We start from the raw sequence: 15,654 nt of genomic DNA, 5'->3' as shown, positions 1-15,654 counted from the left end.
CCGCTGCTGCCTTAATGGTTTTCACCTCGCTTTCAATTAAGCCCACCCTTTGATCAGTTTCGTTCAGCTTGTCAACAAAGGGTTTTATAGCTTCCACCACCGCCCTGCGCACCAACTCTTCGAGCGACTCCCCCTTCTGCAAGGTAGCCGAGATTGACTTACCGAGAGCGGGACTTTGCTTCTTTGCTGCCATTTGGGGGGGGGGGGGCACCAACAAAATTCTGGAACTCAACGAAGGGGAAGAGCGAGTCTTCTTCAGATCAACCTCTCCTTCACAAACGCTTGTAGAACAGAAGGGATTCGCTTGTTTACAGGCTTCCGCCTGTTTCTTTTACTTGCCGTTTCTCGTTGCCCGGCGGCACTCGAGGCGCCGCGCACATCTGCCGGCCTCCATAGGGACAAACGGGCAATTCCCCCCCCCCGCATTGATTTCGGGGAGTTCTTCCCGCCGCGTCCCGGACCCTGGCTCCCTCCCTGGGAGTCCTGGGGGCTAATCCTTGCGGATCAGTCGCCCGGTCAGGGTGCCCAGTCGTTTCCTCCCGGACCAGCCGAGAGGAGCGTCCGGCATGGCTGAGAAAACGAAACCGAATCAGGTCATTATCTTATAAGCATAGGTTGGATCTAACTTGCCCCTTATATTAGAGAAAATATTTATACAGATATCTTTCTCAGCTACAGGTGCTTCTGTAAAATTTTCATCATTCTCAAGGGTCCCGAAATACTCAGGAACAGCTTTTCAGACTGCAGTGAAGGAAAAAGACTTGTTCTCTGAGTACAGCTCCATTCACAGTTGTCTGAATCCTACCCATTATGTTTCAGCTCCATGAGTGATTTAAAATACTCCAACATCTAGAGGCATTACAGCATTTCACACTCGTTCGTGATATTGTGATAACTGGATCTTCCTACAAGAAGGCTTGATTTAATGAAAGGGATAAGCTTAGGGGCATCTCTCACCCCCCACCACAGCTGTATGCTGGTACATGGTGCATAGAGATTTTGGAGGATTGCTAGAAAGTCATGTAGACACATGACATCTGTCATGGCCCAGTCTGAGAGTGAGGTCTCCTCTGGAGGAGAGGAGCCTCGTGTAGCCAGCCAGGACTCCTCAGGAGAAGAGGAGCCCTGTGTAGCCAGCCCTAGCCCTGATTCAGCAGAAGCCAGCAATCAGGAGCAACAGCTGCTGGCTGATCAGAGCTTACAGCCAGCAGCTGAGGCACCAGCACCCTCAAGCTCCAATACTACAGAGGAAGCTCAGCCAGGGACTTCTACAGGTGCAGCGCAGCCAAGAGCCTCCACCCCCCCAGGTTCACCCACGCCCAAGGAACGCCGCAGGCAGCGCCAAAGACTGGAACTGCAGGAGAGACGGCGCAGTGCTCGCCTCTTAAGCCAACGCCAGCTGCTGGAGAGTAGTGATAGGATAGAGCCCCAGCAGCTGGCTGAAAACCACGCCTGGCTATAAGAGCCAGTCTGGAGGAACTGCTGGGCGTGGAAGCAATGTGTCTACTGCTTGCAACCACTCTGTGTTTCGTGAACCTTGCCTGTGCCTGCTTTTGGACCTGACACTATCGGTGACGGACCTTGGACTGTGCCTGACCTTGCTTTTGGACTCTGGACTCACTCCTGGCTTTATCTTGTGCTCTGACCACCGGTTTGACTTGGCTTTTGCTCTTGGAACTCCCCTTTGACTTTGGCTTTAAGGTTTGGACTTGAACCACCCTGCTTGGGCTGGCCCAGCCCGTGACAGATTGCTTCCACCCAAAACTCCCTGGCATGGACATGGCAACACCCACCCCAGGGAGCCTGGCAATGCTGCAGGACCAGGTACTACAACTAACCCAAGCACTGGTGACTTTGCAGCAGCAGATTGCTACTCTCCTTGCTGCCCCTGCTGCACCTCTGCCTGCAAAATGCCCAGTGAAGCCTCCTGACAGTTTTGAGGGCAATGTGGAGGAATTCCCAGCATTTCTCGCCCAGTGCCAGCTATATATTGAACTCCGGGCTAGAGACTTCCCCACAGATAAAGTCAAAGTTGGCTTCATCCTCAGCCTGTTAAAGGGGCAGGCAGCAAGATGGGCCACACCCTTGTTACTGGCCAAATCCCCTTTGCTGGGGGATTTTCCAAGCTTTGTGGCTCACATTACCGCCGCCTTTGCAAACCCACTGAAAGCTGTGAAAGCAAACCAGAAAATATGTGCCCTCACCCAGGGAGATGGGACTGTGGCCCAATATACCACTGAATTCCAGCTACTGGCTCAGGACTTGGACTGGAACGAAGCAGCCTTAGTTGACCAGTACCTGGAAGGACTGTCTGACGCAGTATTGGATGCAGTGGCTCGATCTGAACGACCAGGAGGGCTGCAACCGCTCATTCTCCTATGCTTCCGTATTGATGGACGACTGGAGAGCCGGCGGCAAGCACGTGCACTACGCCAGCCACCCCCGCCCCAGACCTTGCCTGAGAGGACAGCGGAACCCACACCGTTGAACATGCCTTCTACCCACCTGCCTCCAGAGGAAAAGGCGAGGCGTCATGCCCACAACCTCTGCTGGTACTGTGGTGGGGTGGGCCATTTTGCTGATGGGTGCCCTGCCAAAAGAAGGACCTGAGCTATAGTTCAGGAGCAGACTCCCACTAAACAACTTGTGGGAACGGCCAATGCCTCCAGTGTTCCTCCTGAACCCTTCCTGGTGCCCGTAAAGCTGTGCCTGCCTGATGGTCGATGGCTATTTGTGTACGCCATGATAGACTCAGGGGCATCCCGCTGCTTCATGGACGCCAAGTTTGCCGCACAGCACCGAATTCCCTTGCGGGCAAAAAAGACCCCCACTGTAGTTGAGGCCATTGATGGGCGACCGCTACGTTCTGGGCCCGTAGTCGAGGAGACCCAGGACCTCCTCTTGCAGATCCAGCAGCACCATGAACGGCTCTGCTTTGATGTGGTAGGCATCCCTCAGTTCCCGCTGGACTTGGGACTTTCCTGGTTTTGCCGCCATGGCCTGGTTATCCGGTGGGGCCAGTTGGACCTCTGCTTCCGGGACCCATGCCCACACGAAAATCAATGCCCAGGTCCCATTGCAGCCGCTGTACAGGAGGCCTCTGTGATGCCAGAGGAATACGCAGAGTTTGAAGATGTGTTTGAGGAAAAGGGAGCAGACCAACTTCCCCCTCATCGGCCGTATGATTGTGCCATAGACTTGATTCCTGGGGTCCCCCTGCCAGTGGGACGCCTGTACTCGTTATCAGAGCCTGAGTTGGCTGCACTCCGGGACTTTCTCACCACCAATCTGCAGCGAGGGTTCATCCGGCCCTCTACCTCGCCCACCTCTGCCCCAGTCCTCTTCGTCAAAAAGAAAAGTGGAGAACTCCGGCTGTGCAATGATTACCGGGCCCTGAACAAGATCACCGTTCGCGACCGGTACCCACTGCCTCTGATCTCCGACCTCTTGGAGCAAGTCAAGGGAGCCCAGATCTACACCAAGCTGGATCTTCGGGGAGCCTACAACCTGGTGCGTATCCGAGAAGGCGATGAATGGAAGACCGCCTTCAGTACCAGATATGGACAATACGAGTACCGGGTAATGCCCTTTGGCCTGACTAACGCGCCAGCTGTGTTCCAGAGACTGATGAACGACATCTTTCGAGATATCCTGGATCAGTTTGTCATTGTTTACCTGGATGACATATTAATCTATTCACGTGATGTGTCGCAACATACTCAGCACGTGCGGACGGTGCTGCAAAGACTCCGGCAGCATGCAGTAATAAAGTGCAACTGGGGGGAGCTAATTCAACCCTAGGCACCCACATATACAATTAAGACAATGATTATAACATGAATGCTGTTAATGAAGACAAACTCACTTTCCCTAACAGATCCTACTTCCTTTTGATTTTATTTTCCTAAATAATCTCATATATTTCCCCTTTAAATTAAGCCCACTGGCAGAGTATTTTACTTTTATTTATTCTGTAGCACTTTGCAATTTTACATGCTGTAAAAATAAAAGTTGTTGTTATTCAGACTACAACCTATTCTAATCAATTATAATTTGAGGAGAGGAAGATAATTTGATTCCAGTAACTTGGAAAAAGGCATGTATTGTTCTGGTAAGAAAATGTCATTTCCAATTGATGGTAATTGCTAAGGATTGGAGTTTGCCTAAAAATTTTGCATACACAAAGTAGACAATTCTCCCTTCTGCATCAGATCTTTGACTCTCCCAAAACTATTCCTGCAGCGCACCCCACCCCTGCTCCCAGGAGCAATATTTCAGGTGGCATTTGGGGCTACAGGGGGAAGGAAGGGGTTATGCTGCAGTGGACTGAAATCCTTCCATCGATGGACATTTTAGGTGGGACCTCAGCCTAAATTCCAGAATCTTAAAATCATAATCATGTGGTCCCCACCCAGCAGGTGGTGATGCGGCAGCCTTCCTTTCTCCAGAAGCAATGGTGGAGGCCAGCGTGGGCCTGGCGGGGATGGAGGCCCTCATCTCTTCTGAGATGGTCTTTATTGTGGAGATTTCCTTTACTTGTAAAAACGGAGCTCAGAATGTTGCCCTCTATGCAGATGTTAATGGCAAAATTTCCTGTCTCTCGGGGTCAGGATGTTGGCCGCTATAAGGTCTCCTGGAGCATGGAGCACAAGCTGACCCGTTCTAGTACCTACAAGATGAAATGCTTTATGAGGAGTCTTACAGCATTTTGTGTAAGGCTCAGTGCAACAATGAGGACATCTCTGGCATCAAGCCCCTGTTCACAGTCAATGTGGCTCATCAAGATACCTGGAATGGCCCAGGGGTCTCCACTGAGGAGCTGGCAGCCTTCGTTGGCCTCCTTGTGTACCACATGGCATAATCTAATTCAATAAACTCTTCCAGCCAAAAAAAAAATCACAATCATGCCTTGACTTGGATAGCCCAGGTGAGCCTGCTCTCATCAGATCTCAGAAGCTAACCAGGGTCAGCCTGGATTAGTAATTGGATGGGAGACCTCCAACAAAGATCACGGTTGCAGGGGCAGGCAATGGCAAACCACCTCTGTTTGTCTCTTGCCATAAAAATCCCACGAGGGGTTGCCACAAGTAAGCTATGACTTGAGAGCATTCTCTACTACCAATCATAATCATGCATGTTCATGGATGAACATTTCCGCATGATCATGCCATGGAGGAACATGGCTATGACTGCTATCCCATTCAGCTTTATAGAGAAAATGGTATAGAAAGAGAATGAATATAGTTAGTGGAGACTTAACACTAAAACATTGGTTATTTATTTTTTTTAAGGGAAGGAGCCAGTTTTAGCAGAGGAGGTTAGGAGGCAGTCGATACTGTCAGGTTGGTCCCCCACTGTACAAACCATGATTTGCAGGAATCTTAAATTACATCAATAACAGATCAAAGGGGCCGTTGTGGTTGGCCTGGAGATCTTTTAAGTACTGCTGAATTTTCTAAAGGACCTGAAATGGTTTTCTTTCATTGCACAAAAATCAATATTTCTATTAAAGAACAAAATAATGACACAAAAATCCACAGTGAACAATTATGTAGGTTCAGAGAAACCATTCACAAGTCTAATATGCACCACATCCTTTGAATTAAGTAGAATGAGTGATAAAACAAGCCCTTTTGAATATAAAGCACAAATTAGGAGTGTATTAAGAGAGAGCCGTTTGGTTTATGTTCGTGATCTTTGGCAATAAAATTTGAAGGGGGATATCTTGAAAAGTGGTTTTCTTGGTAGGGTGTCTTTTTTACACAGTAGACTTGCAGTGCAATCGAAAGCAAAATTACACCCTTATAAATCCATTGAAGTCAATGGGTTTAAAAAGATGTAACTCTGCTTAGGAATGTGCTATTAATCATTTTAACTGCTATTGAACACTAATTCAATAACCCGGCAGATTTAAGAATATAACACAATGCAAAAATGAACATCCCATTTTGACAATAATGTTTATATTATGTCAATGTTGCAGTTTGAAAACATATCATGCATATTTCTATCACTATGATTTATAGAATAGTATCATTATGATTTATAGAATAGTAATGATTTATTAGGGGGACAAGACATGTTGTCAGATGTGAACATAGTTAAATAAAAACTGATATCACTAGTCCAGCAAGCATAATAGTTTTTTATCCATATTCCTTCTTGTTATTGTGGGGGGTGAATAGAATGCACAGAGATGTAACATTTCAGCTTAGCATAGGTCACTATTATGCTAATATGCCATTATGAGTTGGATACGCCCTTGTGAGAAAGGAAGGCACTCACATTTGCATAAAGGAAGTGCTTCCTTGGCTGCATTCCCCCATGCCACATCTCACACTCTTCTTGAGGATTCCCTAACTCAAAGAGAAAACTTTTGGGATGACGAGAGAAATCCAGAAGAGATAGAAAAGATACAATGCGTGAGTGAAACTCTGCTCATTGTTAATTGGATATAACCTTATAACAATATTTACATAGTGGGACTACCAACAGCACTCTTTGTCAGGGTTAGAATGTTCTTCCTGTGTGTGTAACCAAAGAGACTCCATTTTAATTCTTTCAGTATTCTAAGTGCTTTGTTCACAGGTGCCAAGATGTTCCAAGCAGCTATCTCACAGAAGAGGATTGTTTTGGCTACCGCTTTTCCAGCCTTGGGAAGCTTTCGCTTTCTCAGCTTCAAAGAGATTGTTTTGAGAACTATGGGGGGAGGTTGGGTCTGCTGGGATCTGATACTTTGTACCTTATGCTTTGCCTGTCATTCGTAACAATACACGTGTACCAGTCCAGATATTGCATCTGGACCAGTGGACTATAATGGTTGCATTTTTCAGTAAATCTTTTGGGAATAACGGGCTTTTGTCTGATTGCAGAAGGTAGTCTGGATACAGCTATTATTTAGCCACAGATCTGACACTCTTGTGTCTTGGGACAGCAATAGATTTTTTTCTCACTTGAAAATATTTTAATTATATAATAGCATAAATGACCCTCTATTTCAATGCAGGGACAAAGAAAGAAACAAAAAACAAGCAGAAATTTCCAAGTGCAGGATGGAACAATTCATCCACGGACGAAGCAAGGGGAGTTTCCATTATTTTTCTTCATGCTTGCTGGGCAAGAAGAGACTACCCAGCACTGTGGCCAAGACTGAAAGAACCCCAACACCAATCAGACCCACTGCACTGGCCACAGTCTCTTTCACATGGACACTCCTCACTGTGCCATACCACAACCGGGGAACAAAATGTTCACAGTTCTGGCTGGCCACTTGGTAGCTCACTTCTTTTCCCAACAGCGATTCTGCCTCCTGGACAATTTTGCTTTCAGGCAATGGTTTGTATTTCCTATCATATTTATCGTTGATCTGGTGGGCACCACTTCTAGCGATCTCCCACAAGAATTCCTTCTTCACCAATGCCTTCTCAGACAGGACAGACATGATGCTGGAGACACTGGCCTACACTGTCATGGGTGCCAGGTGAATCACATAACCAGAACCTACATAGACGGCCCAGTGCTTGTAACCAAAACGAGATATCTCTATAAGGTCTCTTGGCTTGGGCTCTAAGTAGTAATCGGACATTTTCAGAAGCTTCTTGAGACGGCAATCTACAATTGATTTTATTTTTCCACTGAAGTCAATACAATTGTTCTGAAGAACTAGATTACACGGTATGATTTACACAGTATTGTTGCATGAATAGACAGATTTCCCTAAGCAGCCTTGCTACTCCTGTGTCTTGTCTGCCACATCTGGCTCCAATTTTAAAAGTTAAAAAAAGAAGAGGAATCCTCTTGAGATTTTTGCACAGAGACTTACTATTTAGGACTCACTGTGGGTAGTTAGTATCTTCTCATGAACTCATCTAATCTTGAGATCCCTTTTTAAAAAATTGACTCACTTACACCCCACCTTTCTCCCCAATGGGGACCCAGAGCAAATTACATCTTTCTTCTCCATTTTCTCCTCACAACAACCCTGTGAGGGAGGTTAGGCTGAGCATATGTGACTGGCCCAAGGTCACCCAGTGATCTTCCATGGCAGAGTGGGGATTCAAATCTAGGTCCCCCAGATCCTACAGACACTTTAACCACTATACCACACTGGCTATGAGTAGGGGTGCCAGGTCCCTATACTTTTACCAGTAGGAGTGGGGGGGGAGCTAGCACTTATCTCATGCCTTCCACATGCATGTCTTCACACACACGGAAAATGCACATTCCCAGCACTTGCATGATGATGTCACTTCCGGAAGTGACATCATCACATCTGAGGCCAGCGTGACAATGTCGCTTCTGGAAGTGACATTGTCTCATCCCCTAGGAAAGTATGGACGACGCATGTTCCTGGGGTGCCCGCCAGTGGCAGGTGATCTCCAGGTGGCTCAAAACCTCCTGCTGTCTGCCAGCACCTGGCAAGCAGGCAGGTAAACCACCAGGAGGTTGTCTGCCACTAGCGGGCATCTGGGATCCCTGGCTATGAGTGCGGCTCTCACCACACTTCTGCATGCACAGGCGCAACAAGCAAGCAATGCATTTTATCAAATTATGTTGGTCATGCATCTGACTGTGGAAGCACATGATGGAGATGATCTGCAAACGGTTTAATTCTTTATACAAGTCAGTCAGTTTAATGACCCAGTGACCACAACCTGTGGGATATTGCCTCTTCTCTGGTAAATAAAATTATTTAATTCTTGGGTTAAATTTTATCCCAACTTTCTTTCAATGAGCTTAGGCAGCATAGATGCTTCTCCATAGGTCCATTTGTGAATATGTATATCCAACAAATCAGGTAAATTAACTAAACCAGATAGCCATAGGAACTAAATGACTCACTGAGTGTTGTTATTATAATATGGTCCGCTAATATGATGTCAGCCACTATTAGTCAGGAAATGGCTCGAGAAAAGTGAAACAGGTCAACATTAAATGTTTACAGTGAAATCCTAAACAGAGTTACTCCAGTCTAAGCTGGAGTAACTCTGCTTAGGATTTCACTGTAAATGCCCTCTGTCTGCCTAATGATTTATCTGAAGATTTGTTGAACCCTTCCTGTTGAAATATTGAGTAAAATCGATCAAGCAATATGTCAGCCATGTGCATTTAAATAGGGCAGATGCAGCAAACAGTGAATTGCATGCTAGGTTTTATCTACTCTTACTTTTTGTGTAATTAGCTGTGCAAGATAGTATGAAAGACTCAAAAACATACAAGACAAACCATAATGGAAATACTGCGAAATAAGAACAAAATCCATGTAATACTTTTTATGAGGACAAATCATATTTACACAAAGCATTATGCAAGCTATGGAGCTCACCAGGACTATTCCTCAGACTGGATGTTACAAAATTGAAAAATAAAATGTAGGAAGAGGGTAGAAAGACAAAGAGCAGCATGTGCAAATGTCATTTGAACACCACCTGAGATACAGAAATCTCTTGTAATGTAAACAGGATGGCTGAGATCCGAGAGCTACTTGAGAAACAGCCAGCACATTTGCCTACTAAATAGCTACATTTAAACAGCAGACCCTTTGGAAACACCTCCTGAAGAGCATGTTCTGCACTTCATATGAAGAACCTGCTGTCTTGTTCTTTGAATCACAGTTGATTCTCTCAATCGTTATCAGCCCCGCAACAACCATGGTTCTCCCAGTCGAGGTTCATGGACTGTAAAAGGTTGTGCAGACAGGGCCACAGCACATGTGCCTTCCCAGTCTCTTTAGTGAGAGGAGCAGATTCAGATACAAACAAGGAATCAGGAGGGAAGGCAGATTTTCCCCTGTTCCATTAATCTACCGTTCTGGAATTTCTTTCACGAAACCCTTTCTTCATGAATTCCAAGGCAGCTCATCAGTTCTAATTTCATTCTGGAACGCGCACATTTATTTGTTTATTTTTTAGTGACATATTCACTGACTTTCTCCCAAAGGGAACGCAAAACAGATTCCAACATTGTTTTTCTTCCCTCCATTTTCTACTCACAACAACAACCCTGTGAAGTGGGTTAGGCTGAGAGAGAACCAACTGGCCCAAGATCACCCAGAGAGCCTCCATGGCAGAGGGAAAACTCAAACCTGGGTCTCTGAGATCCTAGTAGCCCTGATCACGAATTACTGCAAATGCTTCTATAATATGTGCACAATGTATCCATTGTTCCTTGTATGTGCAATGAATAATTCTCATGTTACAGTGAACACATGTAAAACTGAATATGTGCTACAAACTGCACATTTATTCAGGTACCAGACCCCAGTTTCATTTGTATAGTAAATTCGCATTGGCTCCTTCTTACAGTCAGATGTAGGGAAATTCAGGCAGGATATACATGCATTCACTGTAACATGTGAACAGGGCTAGCCTGACACTTAACCACAACACCACCCTGCATGAGCAGTTTGCCACAGTTTGTAGCATCATTTCATTTCTATCAATCCCTCCCTTCATTTCTATAGATTTTATCACCTGTACAGAAATATCTGTTGATAAAGCACGCAAACACAGCCTTTAGGTAGTTGATAGTATATTGTATTCCTTTCCTGTGAAACAGCTGCTGTGCACAACACTTAAAACGAGGTTTCACACTATTGGTCCAAGATGACTTGTAACTAGAGATGGGCACGAACTGAAACACGAACCAAAATTAAGCACAAACCAGGCCGGTTCATGATTCGCAAACCATGGTTCATCAGATCCCATTTCTGATGAACCGCCATGAACTTTAGGCTGGTTCATTTGGTTCATTTTTTGGTTCATCACTGCAGACAGCCTGGTGCCAATCAATCAGTTTCCTAGGCAACAGGGGATGGACTTCCTGCAGACCTTCTGCTGACCCGGAAGTGAATTTCTGCTGACCCAGAAGTGATGATTTTCTGACCTGGATGTGACGTTTTCATGAACCAAATGAACCAGTTCGTGAACCAGTGGCAGGTTCGTGAAAGTCCATGGTTTGTGAAATTTGATGAACCACGAACCACATGGTTTGGGTTTTTTCCGGTTCGTGTCCATCTCTACTTGTAACCCCATGAGGTTAATTGGTTTAGCCCAGTGGGGTTGAGTCAGAAGCTAGAGGCGGGCTGCTGAGGAGGAGGCTGGTTGCTGGGGAGCTTAATAATTTATATGCTCTTATCACCTTGAATAAGGTAATCAAATGTTGTATGTAAACAATATGATTTAAAGTGATGTTTGTGTATTGTGTTTGGTTGGTGCTACTGAGATTGTATCATTTTTGCAGGGCTCTAATTCCCCAACAAGAAGACAGAAGCCTGGAATACAGTCGCTTCAAATTAATGAAAGAGGACTAGGGATGTGCGTTTCGGCATTCTGAATGCCGAAAGAATGCCGAAACAAAAGTGTTTCGGCATTCTTCAAGAATCCCGAAACGTTTCGGGGAATGCCGAAACGTTTCGGGATTGCCGAAAGAAAAACCCGAAACGTTTCGGGATTCTTTCGGCATTCTTTCGGCATTCGAGAATCGCCATTTTGATTTTGCTAGCCGTTTGCCTTAGCAAGCGGCTAGCAAAATCCTGCTGGAAGCAAAGGCTTCCTGCAGGCTCTTAGAAGAGGGGAGGGGGGGAGAAGGAGTGAATCACTCACTCCTTCTGTCACCCCCCACCCCTCTTGCAAAGGAGGATAGGGAATCCTGCTTTGCCTTGCAAATGCAAGGTGCAAGCATTGCATTGCACTTTGCATTTGCAAAGCAGCAGAGATTCCCGCCAAAACTAACAGGTAGGGGAGGGGGAGCAGGAGGAGGGTGGCTCTTGGAGTGTGGGTGGGGAAAGGCAGGGGACTGGGGACTTTAGGAGTCACCAATCCCACTGCTGCATTCTCATGCCAGCCAATAGATTTAAATCTTTGGCTGAGGCTGCAGCAGGGGATTTAAATTTGGAGCAAGACTGTCTGGAACACTTCTGTTGCTGCTGCTGCTGAGCTGTGACCGAGAGAGGAGAAGAAGAGAGACTGCACCTGGAGCCTGGAGGACATCTGCCTGGAGGATCAACTGTGCTGGACATCCTGAGAGGACACCTGGTAGGCCTTTTTAAAATTTTTGTAAATTTTTTTGATGCTGGGCAATGTGCTGCTGTGGCCTGCCTCTGCAAAAAGGTGTTGCAGTTTATTCTTGGCATGGCCTGGGGGACAGGTTGGGCAGACAATGTTTGATGGTGGGGTGGGGGTTTCAGCATTGGTTGTTGTGCTTGCCTTCTTTAAGCTTGATCCACTGTTTTAAGATTAAAACAAGAGTGTGCCAGCTTTGGGCCTACACAGGCCAGAAGCCTTTCTTCTGGCTGGCTCTCACAGTTGTGCTCCACAATCTGGAATGGTGTGGCTTGCTTTTCTGTGTCTGGTCCCCTGCTTGCAAGGATTCCCAACAGGCTCCGTCCTGATCAACTGTGCCAGCCTGTGGGCCACACACAGGTATGGCCTGGGGGACAGGTTGGGCAGACAATGTTTGATGGTGGGGGGGGGGGGTTCAGCATTGGTTGTTGTGCTTGCCTTCTTTAAGCTTGATCCACTGTTTGAAGATTAAAACAAGAGTGTGCCAGCTTTGGGCCTACACAGGCCAGAAGCCTTTCTTCTGGCTGGCTCTCACAGTTGTGCTTCACAATCTGGAATGGTGTGGCTTGCCTTTCTGTGTCTGGTCCCCTGCTTGCAAGGATTCCCAACAGGCTCCGTCCTGATCAACTGTGCCAGCCTGTGGGCCACACACAGGTATGGCCTGGGGGACAGGTTGGGCAGACAATGTTTGATGGTGGGGGGGGGGGGGGTTTCAGCATTGGTTGTTGTGCTTGCCTTCTTTAAGCTTGATCCACTGTTTTAAGATTAAAAACAGAGTGTGCCAGCTTTGGGCCTACACAGGCCAGAAGCCTTTCTTCTGGCTGGCTCTCACAGTTGTGCCTCACAATCTGGAATGGTGTGGCTTGCCTTTCTGTGTCTGGTCCCCTGCTAGCAAGGATTCCCAGCAGGCTCCGTCCTGATCAACTGTGCCAGCCTGTGGGCCACACACAGGTATGGCCTGGGGGACAGGTTGGGCAGACAATCTTTGATGGTGGGGGGGGGGGTTTCAGCATTGGTTGCTGTGCTTGCCTTCTTTAAGCTTGATCCACTGTTTTAAGATTAAAACCAGAGTGTGCCAGCTTCGGGCCTACACAGGCCAGAAGCCTTTCTTCTGGCTGGCTCTCACAGTTGTGCTTCACAATCTGGAATGGTGTGGCTTGCCTTTCTGTGTCTGGTCCCCTGCTAGCAAGGATTCCCAACAGGCTCCGTCCTGATCAACTGTGCCAGCCTGTGGGCCACACACAGGTATGGCCTGGGGGACAGGTTGGGCAGACAATGTTTGATGGTGGGGGGGGGGTTTCAGCATTGGTTGTTGTGCTTGCCTTCTTTAAGCTTGATCCACTGTTTGAAGATTAAAACCAGAGTGTGCCAGCTTCGGGCCTACACAGGCCAGAAGCCTTTCTTCTGGCTGGCTCTCACAGTTGTGCTTCACAATCTGGAATGGTGTGGCTTGCCTTTCTGTGTCTGGTCCCCTGCTAGCAAGGATTCCCAACAGGCTCCGTCCTGATCAACTGTGCCAGCCTGTGGGCCACACACAGGTATGGCCTGGGGGACAGGTTGGGCAGACAATGTTTGATGGTGGGGGGGGGGGGTTTCAGCATTGGTTGTTGTGCTTGCCTTCTTTAAGCTTGATCCACTGTTTGAAGATTAAAACCAGAGTGTGCCAGCTTCGGGCCTACACAGGCCAGAAGCCTTTCTTCTGGCTGGCTCTCACAGTTGTGCTTCACAATCTGGAATGGTGTGGCTTGCCTTTCTGTGTCTGGTCCCCTGCTAGCAAGGATTCCCAACAGGCTCCGTCCTGATCAACTGTGCCAGCCTGTGGGCCACACACAGGTATGGCCTGGGGGACAGGTTGGGCAGACAATCTTTGATGGTGGGGGGGGGGGGTTTCAGCATTGGTTGCTGTGCTTGCCTTCTTTAAGCTTGATCCACTGTTTTAAGATTAAAACCAGAGTGTGCCAGCTTCGGGCCTACACAGGCCAGAAGCCTTTCTTCTGGCTGGCTCTCACAGTTGTGCTTCACAATCTGGAATGGTGTGGCTTGCCTTTCTGTGTCTGGTCCCCTGCTAGCAAGGATTCCCAACAGGCTCCGTCCTGATCAACTGTGCCAGCCTGTGGGCCACACACAGGTATGGCCTGGGGGACAGGTTGGGCAGACAATCTTTGATGGTGGGGGGGGGGGGGGGTTTCAGCATTGGTTGTTGTGCTTGCCTTCTTTAAGCTTGATCCACTGTTTGAAGATTAAAACCAGAGTGTGCCAGCTTCGGGCCTACACAGGCCAGAAGCCTTTCTTCTGGCTGGCTCTCACAGTTGTGCTTCACAATCTGGAATGGTGTGGCTTGCCTTTCTGTGTCTGGTCCCCTGCTAGCAAGGATTCCCAACAGGCTCCGTCCTGATCAACTGTGCCAGCCTGTGGGCCACACACAGGTATGGCCTGGGGGACAGGTTGGGCAGACAATGTTTGATGGTGGGGGGGGGGGGGGTTTCAGCATTGGTTGTTGTGCTTGCCTTCTTTAAGCTTGATCCACTGTTTGAAGATTAAAACCAGAGTGTGCCAGCTTCGGGCCTACACAGGCCAGAAGCCTTTCTTCTGGCTGGCTCTCACAGTTGTGCTTCACAATCTGGAATGGTGTGGCTTGCCTTTCTGTGTCTGGTCCCCTGCTAGCAAGGATTCCCAACAGGCTCCGTCCTGATCAACTGTGCCAGCCTGTGGGCCACACACAGGTATGGCCTGGGGGACAGGTTGGGCAGACAATGTTTGATGGTGGGGGGGGGGGGGTTCTGCATTGGTTGTTGTGCTTGCCTTCTTTAAGCTTGATCCACTGTTTGAAGATTAAAACCAGAGTGTGCCAGCTTCGGGCCTACACAGGCCAGAAGCCTTTCTTCTGGCTGGCTCTCACAGTTGTGCTTCACAATCTGGAATGGTGTGGCTTGCCTTTCTGTGTCTGGTCCCCTGCTAGCAAGGATTCCCAACAGGCTCCGTCCTGATCAACTGTGCCAGCCTGTGGGCCACACACAGGTATGGCCTGGGGGACAGGTTGGGCAGACAATGTTTGATGGTGGGGGGGGGGGGTTCAGCATTGGTTGTTGTGCTTGCCTTCTTTAAGCTTGATCCACTGTTTGAAGATTAAAACCAGAGTGTGCCAGCTTCGGGCCTACACAGGCCAGAAGCCTTTCTTCTGGCTGGCTCTCACAGTTGTGCTTCACAATCTGGAATGGTGTGGCTTGCTGTTCTGTGTCTGGTCCCCTGCTAGCAAGGATTCCCAACAGGCTCCGTCCTGATCAACTGTGCCAGCCTGTGGGCCACACACAGGTATGCTGCTTTGGCCAAGGTAACCCTTTTTGGTTGCTGGCCTGGCACTCACAGTTGTGCTCCACAATCTGGAATGGTGTGGCTTGCGTTTCTGTGTCTGGTCCCCTGCTTGCAAGGATTCCCAACAGGCTCCGTCCTGATCAACTGTGCCAGCCTTCGGCCCACACACAGGCCTGCTGCTCCGGCTTTGGTAACCCTTCCCGTTTGCTGGCCTGGCACTCACTGTTTTGCTTCACATTCAGGTTGTTTATCGTTGGTGGACCTCTTCTGGACTGGACTG

At 47.9% G+C, this 15,654-nt stretch overlaps 1 pseudogene; it reads right to left on the bottom strand.

The window, feature by feature from the left end:
* Positions 1-7,093: 7,093 nt before the first annotated feature.
* LOC129333080 (phospholipase A and acyltransferase 3-like) lies at positions 7,094-7,585 on the bottom strand (annotated as a pseudogene).
* Positions 7,586-15,654: the final 8,069 nt, after the last annotated feature.

Source organism: Eublepharis macularius, chromosome 7 (assembly GCF_028583425.1).
Source record: "Eublepharis macularius isolate TG4126 chromosome 7, MPM_Emac_v1.0, whole genome shotgun sequence".
NCBI classification, from domain to species: Eukaryota; Metazoa; Chordata; class Lepidosauria; order Squamata; family Eublepharidae; genus Eublepharis; species Eublepharis macularius.
Note: the sequence above shows the minus strand (reverse complement) of the source record. Positions and strands in the feature narration are given on the sequence as shown.